We start from the raw sequence: 12,020 nt of genomic DNA on the forward strand, positions 1-12,020 counted from the left end.
AGAAAAAGGAAAAGTACGAGTTGTCATCGAGCAGAAACGAGCTGGAAGCATGTAAATATAATAATAACCACTGCAGCCAAGAAGAGTGCCTGACGAGCCCAGCTGTAAGTAAGCTATTAAGACTCGACTGCACGCTGTGTTTGTGTTTTCCTCTGAAACAATATGTTCTGTTGGAGCAGACTTTCAACGCCTCTCTCTGTCTCTCGCTAGCAAAGTCGACCCACTCAACAAAGTAAAGCTATTTTTCGGCTACGAGCCCGACACGAACCCGACGTATTAGCCAGAGGTCCCTTTACTAGTCGCAGACCTGTTTTATATACGCGCTGAATAATTTTCTATACGAGATCGCTGCAAAAAGTGCAGCCTTACCTAATGTCCACCCTACTGTTACTCATTTATATTAACATTTAAAAATCTAGTTGGTATTGGTATGACGAGTAACCTTCAGTAATAGCAATAAATAACACAAGCAATAGTACATTCATGTAGTTGTAAAAAGCATGGTAATATATTAAGTCATCCAAAGTATTCAGAATATGTTACTTTCATTGAGTAACGTAACGAAATACGCTACAAAATACATTTTGGAGCATTTATTCTGTAATCTGTAGTGGAATACATTTTAAAAGTAACCTTCCCAACACTGTCCACCAGGAACACCACAAAAGGAGATCCACAGTAGATTAAAATGTAAAAGAACCCACCCACCACTTTAATCACACTCTAGATCTTGTTTTAACATATGGAATAGAAACTGAACATTTAACAGTGTTTCCTGAAAACCCTCTCATGTCTGATCATTTCCTGATAACATTTACATTTACAATAATTGATTACACAGCGGTGGAGAGTAGACTTTATCACAGTAGATGTCTTTCTGAAAGCGCTGTAACTAAGTTTAAGAATATAATCCACCCACTGTTATCATCTTCAATGCCCTGAATCATCATCATATACAAACACAAAATCTGATTTTAAGAAAAGAAGACATTGCATGTAAGCTTTAAATGTAAATGTTTTCAGTTCCCACTAAGCAGTCCTTACCTCTAAATATCACCTCTGCTTTTTGCATCTCTGAGTGACGTTCCCTCTCATTCTGGGAAATATAGCAGGTTTACCTTCAGCTTGCAGAATGTGACAAACTGCACACAAACAGTTTGTGTGCTTGCTGATATACCTGCCACTTAAAATTTTACTTTTCCCCCCTACAACTTTAAACAAATTTCTGTACTTTCTAATCCCTAAAATTTCAAAAATATAATACGTTGTGTTCATGGTACTTCAGCGTACAGGAACGAAGTATTTGTACTTTGCTACCATCTCTGAAGGTCTGACATGTCAGCTGTGTATGGAAACCCAAATGGATTGTAATTCATTGGTTTGGGGTTTGAAACTTAGAATGGAAGAGGCAAATTTTAAGTCGCTCTCTTATGTTCGCTGTGTTGCTTGTCCATTGCTCTATAACGCTATAATTGGCTGTTTCAGACAACTTTTGATTTTACCTTTATATTTCACCTTTAAAAACGATTTGCCTTGCCTTGTTTGGTATCTTTCTTTTCCGTACAACATCAAATCTCTAAATTTACAGTTATTTGTTCATTGACATGCTGCATTAACACAAACAATCTAAAAAAAAAAATACAATCTGAGTAGAAAAAGTGTATTTTTTTTTTACTGTAAAAACCACATACATGTTTAAAAAAATCATTTTTATAACTTGAAATGCAAATATAAACTGTAATCTTGAAAAAAAAATATGTTAAAACTGCAAACAGCAAAGTTATATCAAACTATTTACCTAAAAATGCACCCAGTGCATCAGGTGTTAAAACTAGAGAAAAATCAGGTGTTACACCACCTCATCGGCTCATCTTCCTTTCATATTTCTCAAAATATGTCTTCCATTTTAAAAAATGAGAATATCTTAACAATGTGTTTGATTACAGCAGGGCTTATAAGATACTGGACTGTAGCCTGCTGAACTGTACCCTGTACTCTGCTGGACTGCAGCCAGCAGTCTGCTGGACTGGTATCAGTTGGAGAAAACTCTGCAGTCTGCTGGACTGACACTGCTGCTGAAATTTCATTATAATCTTGAAATTTTAAAATTTAGAAGTTCTTTCTCTATTACCGTCATATTGTAACTGAATTTATACTCTCACAATAGAATAATGAACCACCATAAATGAGTTTGGAATGGAGCCCCCGCACCCCCCCCAACCACCCGCCTTCACCCCCAGTTATTGTTATTACAGTTTATTGATTACAATTTTTTTGAAAACTGTGGTTTTTATCAGCAGCTTCTTTCTTTTGAAAACAGATGTTTACATATTACTCAGAAGTATATATATTTTCTCTATATATACACACTCTGGTCAAAAGCTTTAGACCACCTCCAGAGTCTTACTGAAACCCAAGCAGTTTAATGTCTCTTTTGTATTTTGAAATGAAAGCACAGAACAAATAAACAACTGAGGTTAAAAAACAAAATCACAGGATCCATTTGTAATCAAAATTTATTCTAGACTTTTAAATCAAAATAGTAACCTATTTGACACCTATGACAGCTGAACACACTAGTGTTATTCTTTCTACAGTGGAAACAAAATATTCTTTGAAAGGTCTTGATGCATGGTCAGTCATCTGGGTAGGTAAATCCCAAAAGGTTGATTTCTTCATCTGGAAAAAGCATTTTCAGTGGCAGAAACATTTCATTGTTCATTCAGCTAGCTTCAGTCATTGTGCAAATGTACTGTTTATAAGATTGGTCAAACCTGTAGACAGCTGAGACTGAAGAAGTCATTTGGATAAGTGACGAAACGTTTATCCCACTTTGGGGATGTTCTTCAAAAGCTTCTTCCCAATTCTGCTGCAAACGTTTCCATAAATGGGTAGCGCTTGTTGGGTGCTTTTTAACCTTCTGTCCAGTTCATCCCAAAACAACTTGATGGGCCCAATCTATGATGGTACCTCCATGTTTTTGAGCTCATCTTCTTCTTTTTTGTCTAAATTAGAACTATCATAGGTTGAACTTTTAGGTCATTATCTTTCTGTAGAAGGACCAACTAGACACAAACCAGTGGGTCCTGCACAACACTGCAGAATGCTGTGGTAGCCATTTTAGTTCAGGGCGCCTCGCACTCTATAAGTCACCGATCCTGAATTCAGCAACAGTCCCATCACGTGTTCTACATGTCTGACATTTGATGCCACATATTGAAAAACCACTGTGTGATGTACAAAATATTTCAGATTTCGATTTATCAGTTCATAACACCTTCTTCCCGTCTTTACCAGTTCATCGCTTGTGCCTTGTGCCTATCACACAAGTTGTTGACTTTTAGAAACTTGTCTTCTGATTTAGCTGTGGCTTTGTGTATGCCAGAGTTCTTCCTCTCAGTTTGCACCAGTTCCTGAGTGCCTTTTCATGGTGAAGGAAACTGTACTCAGTGACACATTGACTTTCTTTAAGAATTATTATGATATCTCTTCTATTGTTAACTGCATTTTTTGCATCGTTTTTACAACAACACACTATTTTTGCAGTACAGTACAGTTTAAATAATACTCATGAAGGTATGGTACACTATATACCATCAGTAGTTTTACAACTCTGCTCGCTCCCTGCAGACAGAGGGGAGTAGTTCAATCATTTCTTTTTAAGTGAACAAGACAGCATAAGGAACAAGTTAATAGCTGTAATATTTTACCTTTTTTTTGCTTCTGAAAAACACAAAAGCACTGAATGTTAAACAACTGATCTGTTCATCTGAGTCACAGAAAACTGTCAATTCAATATATCATCTCAGAGGTTTAGAACAAAACATTTTCTCCACAAGTCTGATTGATTTCATCTGCTCAGTTTCAATACCACAGATGTCAAAGGTTACTTCCCAACAGCCTTTCTAACATGTATAGACTACTTGCACAATACATTTTTAACTCTAAAGGTCTACACTAAAGTCTGGACTTCAGTGTCTCGGTCAGCTGCAGCACCACCTGTCAGTTTATTCCCTGCCGTGAAGGTTTTCACAGAGCACTAAATTCAACCTTTTCCTGAAAGCGTTTTGCATTCTTTCCCCCAGTGTGGTCTGTTTCCAGCCTGAACTAACATGTGGCACACCAGAGTACCTTTCTGAGTAAAGGTTTTCTAGGATGACTGAGGTCATCTAAGGGAACATAAAAGCATCAAAGCAGTTCTATATTCATGACACATGTCGAGTTTCTCTCCAGTCAGCTCTTTATTTGCATTTCTACTCTAAAGGTTTTTGGCACAGTCAAACGTTTCCCACATTGGTTAGAGCTGTATGGTTCTTCTCCACTGTGAATACACATATGTATCTTTAGGCTACCTGACTGAGTAAACACAGACCCGCACTGGTCACAGCTGGTAGACCTTTCCTCCATATGGATTTGCTGATGGCGACTCAAGGAGCCTGAAAGAGTAAAAGCATTCCCATATTTTCTGTATGTGAACAGATTCTCTCCAGTATGAATTTTGATGTGTTTCTTCAGGTTATCTGATTGAGTAGATAGTGGATCCGCATTCATCGCAGCTGTACAGTTTCTCTCTGGTGCAAATCCTTTGAAGGCTAGCTGGCCTCTCCCTTACAGATAGGGTGAACAGTTTAGTCATTTTGTATACTAACTATTATAATATATGTGTGGGTTATTATTGTTTTAATGGTACTGTAAAAGTCAGGAATAACATGTTTTTATTGGTGTACGTGGTGTCTAAAGATATTTTCTGGTTATTAACATGTTATAATTAATGTGTGGCTTTAATTCTTTCTGTGAATTATTAAACTTCGGCATTTAAAAACACAGAAAACTAAGGTACTACAACAGAAGAAATCCACCTTAACAGTCAGATTAACGAAGACGATAGAAACAAACAGAAGCACAAAGTGTACATGTAGCTATAATACTCATGGCCATATGTGAGCGTCAGGTAACAGTAGTTTGGATGGTTATTTAAACTGTAGCACTGCACACACTCACAAGTTTACAGTGTCTGGCTGTTAGTAACAATGGTTTATTAACATGAGCCTGAACCTCAGAGAAGCCTGACTGCAGCTCTCAAACCCGGCTGTCTGCAGGACAGACGACAGCTTTCTGGAGCACGGTACTCTCGTGGGTACTCTCGTGGGTACTCTCGTGGACGGGTTGCCCCTTCTTATTAGTTTGTTTTTCAGAGGCGCCAAAAGCCCAACCGTCTTTATTTTCTTTTTCCGAAACCGAACTAAAACCATAACAAACCGGATGATAAACGGTCCGTTGTAGAGTAAAAAACATCCGGGACGCTGACCTGGAGCTCGTTGGGAGCTTCGGAGGGCTGCCCTCCGTCGCTGGTCTCTAGGTTTATGGTCTGCTGGTCCTGGTTCTTCTCCGCCATGATTCCCGTTAATCCGGCTCCTCTTGTCGCCGCCATCGCCACAGCTGCCACATCAAAAGTGTGATGAGCCCCTCCATTGCGGTGCTGTGTAGCTTGTTAACATTCGTGTTACTCATTATAGGGCTTTGGAGTTGACTCCGTTTATAAAGCCACACTGTAATGAACCGCTGATCTGTACCATAAATCATCTGCGGGGGTTGTCGGAACTGTATGCGCAGTCGCACTAAGGACAGATGTGCTCAGAGGCATGCCCCGTAACGTGTGTGGAGCAGTCTGTCGTGCGGCAGGGATAAGTTGAACAAAGTCCATCTTAGACATGTGTGTCATGCAAGCTAGCAGCTGCAGCACCCGGAGTTTGCACCCTTGGCAAGCGGACTGAGGTATGTGATGAGAGGTGATCTGTTGTTATATTTTATTTAACCGAACTGTGTATTTATTTAATCGGTGACTGTATGTCTCAGAATTACTTGTTTTAACTTACCTGAATTAACTTAGGCTCATTGTTGTTGTTGCTCCTTGTTATAGTTCAAAAGGACTGTACGGGTATCAATTTTTTCTTATTTTATAGTTTTCACGGTGCTCAACGTCCAGAGAACGAGCCGTGTGTGGAGAGGAAATAAATGGCTGCAGCCGTTAGACTCTTCTGTTGTTCTTGACATAGAGAGGAAAGACTGCTGTGTTTATGTGTTTACTGTAATAACCGCACAGGTTTGCAGATGGTTTGGGGCTCGATCGGCTTCGTTTTCTGCTTGTTCGTGTGATCCGCTTTGTTTAACACACTGTCAAGCAAAGCCAGAAGCTGGCACGGCGCTAGATTTTTATGTTTAATTGATTTAAACATATATATTTACAGGAAAAAACACTAAATGTGCTTTTTTTCTTTATAAAACTGTGACATTTATCAGATTTTCATGGGCTAATTCTCACCGATCGTAAGTACGTTTTTAAATCCTCCTCCGCTGAGTCAGCCGTGAAGAAAACAGTATCCTGTTAGTGATAATGAACCTTTCCAAGACTGTTACACACTGACAGCCTGAGGTGTTATTCAATAAACTGAAAATAACCGACAGACGGACCCGAAACCCCTCCGCACTGTTTCGCTAAGTTAACTGTGTTTTTAGCTGGTTAACTAACGAGCTAGCGGTCAGGGAAGGCAGGTGTTGGTCAGCTAGTCCGTGTGCATGAATGAATCTTCTCTGACTACAGAAATCTGTGTGAGTCAGTAATAACGTTACTGTGCTTTTATTATGCGTGTAGAGCAGCAGGCAGGACTTTGTCTTTCTTTACATAAACAGTAAAAGTAGACTTTCAGATCTAGAAGTGTGTGAGCAGGGCTGGTTATTGTCACTGATTTCTACAACTGATTCTATTCTGATTCACAAGGTCATGATTCGATTCAATTCAATTTTGACTCAGTCAGAAATATTATAAATATGATCATTAATTTTGGATATGGGCTGTTAAAAGAACCCTGTAAACCTTGTAAATTAAAGATATTTCGTTCCAAATTATTTGACTGTTTCTCTGCAATTAAAAACTCAGTGTAAACTATCTATCTAAACTAAGCAGACACTTGTGAGGTGTGAGCATCACTGCAGATGCTTTTGTGTCAAAGTAACTGAGGATAAAACAGAAAAACATGAAGGAGCTTTTCCTGGCCTGGTTTTGTTTTTTTTTTATAGCAGATAACCTTAAAGATATTCTGCAGTAGATCAAAAACTGAAGACAACCATGAATCAACATATGAACGTTACCTGATAGAGACACAGATAAGAGTTTTGCAATTTGGCAATCTGTCGCTCCTTCAGCCAGCTCAAACGTTTTTTCGTGTGTTTGTTTTTTGTTTTACAGTTTTGGACACTTTACATTTGCGAAACATATGATATGTGTTCCTCCTGTAGGCTCACCAGGGCAGCTGGATGGTGGCCGAGGACGGAATCCCTTTCAGACCGAGGGAGGGTGTTGAGGGCTGGCGACAATGGCGGTCCTAGCCTGTTTGGCGCCCTGGGCGAACACTCCCTATGGTGCCCCCCCCCCCCCACACACACACACACACACATAAAACATATTGAGAATTGTACATTAACGTAAAACTGTTATCAGAACCATACTGAATTTCACCAGAGAAACCTCCTTCCCCTTTTGACGGGTTGTGTGTGAGACTTTAAATCAGGGGCAATTTTAGCCCATTTTTGGGCTTTGATTCATTTTGGGGGTGCTGAAGTTTCTTACTTTCTTACTTTTTTTTGACAATATTTGCTGTTTGTGTGACACACTACTAAAAATATAAAAAGCATGCAGAACTTGGTTGAGATGTAACATTTTAACAACAAAAGTATAGATACCCCCTCCTCCCAAAATAGTTTGTTCCAGCTCGGCTCTCCCCTGCTGTGGCTCCAGCTCCTGCTGCCAGAGCGATGGTGGCTGAGACGCAGCAGAGCGGAGGTGTAAGTGTCTGGCTTAAAACAGGACATATTAGCTGCTTTTCTGACAATGTTTGCTACCCTACAATCCGTCCTCCTGTAGTAAAATCAGCCACATTTGGCCGTCCTGTTGCTAACATTGAAATGTATACAGCCTATTTAAAATCTAAAACTTATAATTCTCCGCAGCCTGCTGTTGTTACCACTGTCCTGTTTGAAATGGATACTAACTAGCTAACTGACTGAATGCCCATTAAACTTATAACTCCTGTTGTGTGTGTGTGTGTGTGTGTGTGTGTGTGTGTGTGTGTGTGTGTGTGTGTGTGTGTGTGTGTGTGTGTGTGTGCAGAGAGACAGCCAGGTTCATAATGGATATAAGGATTATTATATATATTTTTTTTTTTTTTTCAAAAAGAGGAGCCACATTCAGGTAAAAGTGTAAAATTAAATGATCCGTCAATCAAGAATAATGTTGGATCAGTGTTTCAATATTTATCTTTTATTAGATGTTCGTGTGGTTTGGTTATTTGCCTTTTGAGAGACGACTTTTTATTAGTGATCTTAATAGTATTGTTTTTTACATATTAATGTAATTTTTCATCTAATTGAATCTATTTGTGTATGATTGTCAGTCCAAAGAGGGAGAGAGGAAAGAGGGGAATGGGAGGAGAAAGTACAAGGTCAGGAAGAACCAGGTAAGCAAACAGACAGGGAGCAGTGACAGGCAGAAACTGTTAAACTGACAAAGAGAAAAAACCTGATTTTACTCACAGTCTGGAAGTTGTGTCCTCCCTATATTAAAGCTGCTGTACAGAATCTGCTAAACAAACAGGGTTGAAACATTTTGACCCTCTTTAACAACATTCCAACATAACATTATCATTGATCGGGGAGATTAAAATCAATGATATATTTTAATGTAGTTCAGCCACAACTCTACTAAAACCTCAGCCAGTAATAGGTAGGCCAACTTTTGGACCGTCCAGTTGTCTGTATGACTGCCGCAGTACGTGCATCACATTTGCACACTATCAGAGCCAAACAGCCCTGGTGGAGTGAGGAGCTGCAAAGAGAAGCAGATGCTCTGTTTATATTCTAAAAATTTTTAAGCTTGTTTCAAAGATTCTGTACAGCAGCTTTAAATGTTTTCCAAAAGCACACAGACACTTATCAGTGTTTCTCACACTTTGTACAGTGTGAACCACCTGATAAAAATGTCAAGCTCTCCCAAGGACCACTATGAAAGCATGAAACTCATAAATCTTACAACACAAAATTAGTATCTGCAGTAAAGATTTTTTCATACATGGTATACATTCTACCACAGGCAAAGTGTCCTCCATTTTTATAGTTTTTATTAATATTTTGTAATAATTTATTTGTAATAATTTATTCTGTTTCGGGAGTGTTTTTTATGTGTCTGTATTATACATTATACACATTAAAAGTGAATCTCTGTCCAAAAAATGCACTCAGTTTACTTTTTACTCACTGTGAGCATCATTCATTATTCTCCCAGTAATTAAGGTTAGGATATGTATTTATTTTATTCCAATCCATTCTTCTTTTGCAGCATTAAAATAACCTTTATCTGATTTGATGGTTTTGTTACAGACTTTTCAAAAAAGTGTTTTGTTTTTCTTTCACGGATTAAATTGTGTTAAAATGCACAAAACAGTGATGTCATGGTTTGTGACGAGGACCCAGGCACAGAGATTTGATGAATTTAGGAATCTTATGATTTAATAAAGAAATTTGCAGACTTGCACAGAGAGGGTAAAATTATGATGACTGATAAAGGAGACGAAGACAACAGACGATGACAGGGAGGATGCAGGGATCGACAGAGACAGGGAAGAAGTCTCATTGTGACGAGTAAAGTGTATCTTGGGTGGCTGGGCAGCTCTCTGGGTGCTCAGCACCCACAAAGCTCTGATCCTAGAATCGCCCCTGCTTTAAATCATCAAATAAATATATATTTTTAAATTGTTATTGATCCCTTTACCCCGAGTCCTAAAGTGTATATTTATTTTCTTACTCTTCTTATATTTATTGTTTGTTTACTTGCACTGCTGTAACTGGAGCCTCGTCCTCTTGTCTCTCTATATACTGGACTGTCTGTAGCGGAGATGACAATAAAGTTTACTTTGACTTCAGCAGCGAGCAGGCGCACCGAGGAAAACCATTGGTGCAAATTATAAGTCTGTATCATAATGTCTGGTGTTTTCGTGTTTGTTGGTTTGTTTTTTCTAGTCTATAAGTGCTGTCGTCGCAAACGACGCGTTAAACTGCGGTTTACAACATCCACATCTTTGGAAGATAAAATTTTGCTTGCGTGATCTGTGTCCCCTCTCTCCCACCACGATGCCGCCTGGGCAACCGCCCGTATCAAAAACCACTACTTGTTGGCGACATGGCATAGATGAATGGTCATTCCTTTGGCACCGTTCTATCTCTCCGGAAGTGGCAGTGGTGGTCCTCTGGTTCAAGCCCCAGTTGTTCCAGTATTACCTGGAGGACATCTGAAAAGTTGGCCCTTGCTGTTGCAGGAAGGGTCACCACTGCCACTTTCAACTCTCTGGACAGCAAATGCAGCAGCTGCAGTGACCACTCCAGTGCGGGCCACTGGTACGCCTTTGCTGTTGCTTGGAAGACCTCCATGAAGGCTGGGGGTCATATGCCTTGTCCATCCGGTGGAGTGTCACTGCCGGGGCCAGGGGAAGCAGTGTTGGCAAGAGACACCGAACCTCCAGTGGTTTTGTCCGGTGTTTGGCCTGGTCCTGGTGCTGCAGTCAGTTGAGCTGTCTGTGGTGCTCCACCGCCTGCTCCTGATCCAGCGGTTAGCTCTGCCACCATTCTTGCCAGTCATCCTATGACTGGGTTTTGGCATCACTCATGAAAAATAACCCGGTGCACACAGTGTTACAAGGTAAATTAATGTTTATCTACAGTTCATTTTTAAACAGTTTCTTCTTAGCAGCTTTCCAGCTGCACCCTTCAGTTCTGTCCTGTCCTCCAGCTCCCTTCGTAACCCGGCATCCTGCTCATATACAATAGAACCCTAACCTTTTGTCATTTTACATGTAAAACGTGATTGTGGGAAAATATATAGAAGCATGATTAGCTGATGTAGAACAGCTGTGTGGATCAGCTGCACATGATGCCACACCCCTGCTCCACCCCTCCTTTTCACAGATGATGTTGTTCTGATGGCTTCTTCAGGTGCTGGCCTCCAGCTCACACTGCAGTGGTTCGTGGCCATCAGCACCGTCAGGCCATGGTCCTCAGATGGAAAATGGCAGAGAGCCCACTTCGGGTCAGGGACAAGTTACTGTCCCAAGTGTAGGAGTGTAAGTATTTCGGCCTCTTGTTCACAAGTGTGGAGAGAGGGGAGCAGTTTTATGTATCGGGCTGTAAACATGTTTATGTCTGCTGTGAAGTTGGACTGCAAAGTCTTAACACTGGAGTTTACAGGGATTGACTCCCCTTAGGAATGACAAGTTAACAAAGGTTAAACTTTGTTTTAAAAGCTTTTAGGATCTAATTTACACATTAATACAGAAATACACAAAAAGGTGAAGAAAATCACAAATATATTACTTTGGTTCAGTTATTAAAATAAGGAACCAAACAACAGAGACGAGTAGCAAACAGTTGATTTAATCATCTGAATCATACAACAATGATTTCATCTTAAAGGTTTAAAATGCAGAACAAGTCGATACAAACTCATGCAAAGCTTCACTGCAATGGCTGAAGAAGAAAAACTGAGAGCAAACAACTCGTAATGAAAGCTCATGCTCGGGCGCTTCCGCCTAACAAAAGCACATCGTTAAAAAACACAGCAGGACTTGGAGAGTACTTTGTCCTCAATGTTGCCCTGAAATAAAATGCTGCACAGATTAAAATATGGAAGAGAAAGGAGCTCCATCTGACCTCTGACCTCATCAGAGGAAGAATAACGTGAGATTTGATCAAATGGAAGCGGCTGTGCTTAAAAGTTCAAAGTACCATTAATAATAATCATTTAAAAAAAACACATCTTACTACCTGCATCTGTGTTGCTATCTTACTTAAAGGTTTATCGCTCAACTGGGAGGAGAATCCTGGGGGGACAGTGTTGAGCATCTGGAAGGACATCCAGAATACCTGCTGAGCCTCCTGCCACCACAGCCTGAATTCAGATAAATGGAAGATAAAGG

The 12,020-nt window shown here is 39.9% G+C and overlaps 2 long non-coding RNA genes across 2 annotated transcripts; one reads left to right on the forward strand and one right to left on the reverse strand.

Moving 5' to 3' along the window:
• Nucleotides 1–2,498: 2,498 nt before the first annotated feature.
• Nucleotides 2,499–5,624, reverse strand: LOC120735081. The gene is made up of 2 exons (XR_005696168.1): nucleotides 5,309–5,624; nucleotides 2,499–4,607 (listed from the first exon to the last, which is right to left on the reverse strand). It is a non-coding gene; the product is annotated as an uncharacterized LOC120735081 (long non-coding RNA).
• A 4,537-nt stretch (nucleotides 5,625–10,161) lies between these two features.
• Nucleotides 10,162–11,818, forward strand: LOC120735086. The gene is made up of 2 exons (XR_005696173.1): nucleotides 10,162–10,747; nucleotides 11,041–11,818. It is a non-coding gene; the product is annotated as an uncharacterized LOC120735086 (long non-coding RNA).
• The last annotated feature ends 202 nt before the right edge of the window (nucleotides 11,819–12,020 follow it).

Source organism: Simochromis diagramma, unplaced genomic scaffold (genome assembly GCF_900408965.1).
Source record: "Simochromis diagramma unplaced genomic scaffold, fSimDia1.1 OVJJ01000747.1, whole genome shotgun sequence".
NCBI lineage: Eukaryota > Metazoa > Chordata > Actinopteri > Cichliformes > Cichlidae > Simochromis > Simochromis diagramma.